The sequence below is a fragment of the Pinus tabuliformis genome, chromosome 6, assembly GCF_031772625.1.
Source record: "Pinus tabuliformis cultivar Carrire ecotype Pingquan chromosome 6, CPIR1, whole genome shotgun sequence".
NCBI lineage: Eukaryota > Viridiplantae > Streptophyta > Pinopsida > Pinales > Pinaceae > Pinus > Pinus tabuliformis.
This window is the reverse complement of record NC_142292.1, coordinates 645,552,832-645,553,939: the sequence shown is the minus strand read 5'-3', so window position 1 is coordinate 645,553,939 and position 1,108 is coordinate 645,552,832.

The following is a 1,108-nucleotide window of genomic DNA, read 5'->3' as shown; positions in this document are numbered from 1 at the left end:
AGCAACCCCCCATGAGGTCATTAAAATTGTTTGAAACTTGAGTTGACTCCCCTAGGTAGTCTACCACTTATACCATATGGCTAGTGTTCCATGAGATTTTAAGGGCCCTATAATCAATAATCGAAGTTAGTTTATAGACTTACTCCATGTCCAATAGCATGCCCAAAGACACTTTGAGCTTGATCTCCTTGTTGGAACTATTCTTTAGGATATCATCACTTAAAAAAAATGATATTATTCCTTGCAATTTTTTGTTAGTGCACACACATACACACATCCTTGTAGGCTTAATGGAAACGTGTTATGAAACCAGCTCACAAAAATATAGAAAAGATAGATCAACGCTTTAGAATTCAGCCTCTTCGAGGGGGCAACCTCCTTTACATTACACAAATGAACAATTTTTTGATGATACAAATGACAAAACCTCCTTTCTATATATAGGAGTCTAATGGGTCACAATATAACCAAGCTGACCTAACAATAATAATATAAAGACACAAAAATAACATTAGTGGGATTTTATGGGGCACAATAATAACAATAAGGGATATAATGACAATAGTAATGGGGGAATCACTAGTATTATAGGGATTTAACATGCCCATTTCCTTCAAAAAAGTGTTGTCCTCAATGCTTGAGTAGTTCTGTATGCTTTTGTATAAAATTCTCATCCTCCCATGTGGAATCTTCAACGGGTAAGTTCTTCCACTTGATGAGATACTCTGAAATTGATTGATTTCGTAGTTGTCAAGTTCTTGTTTCTTTGACTGCTTCAGGTTCCAATATGATTTTTCTTTCCTCATCAAGTTCTGGGAATATTGTTTGAACTAGAATCTTGTCACCTATAACCTTCTTTAGGCATAAAACATGGAAAACTAGGTGCACTCGGGAAGCTGCAAGAAGCTCCAATTTATATGCTATAGCACCTATCTTTTGCAACACCTTGTACGGACCATAATACTTTGGTGATAATTTATTATCCTTCTTAGCTTGTTTGAGGGACATTTGTTTATATGGTTGTAGCCGTAGGAATACCCAATCACCTACATCAAAACTTCTTTCGCTGCGATGTTGATCTGCCCGCTGTTTCATTCTATTCTGCGCC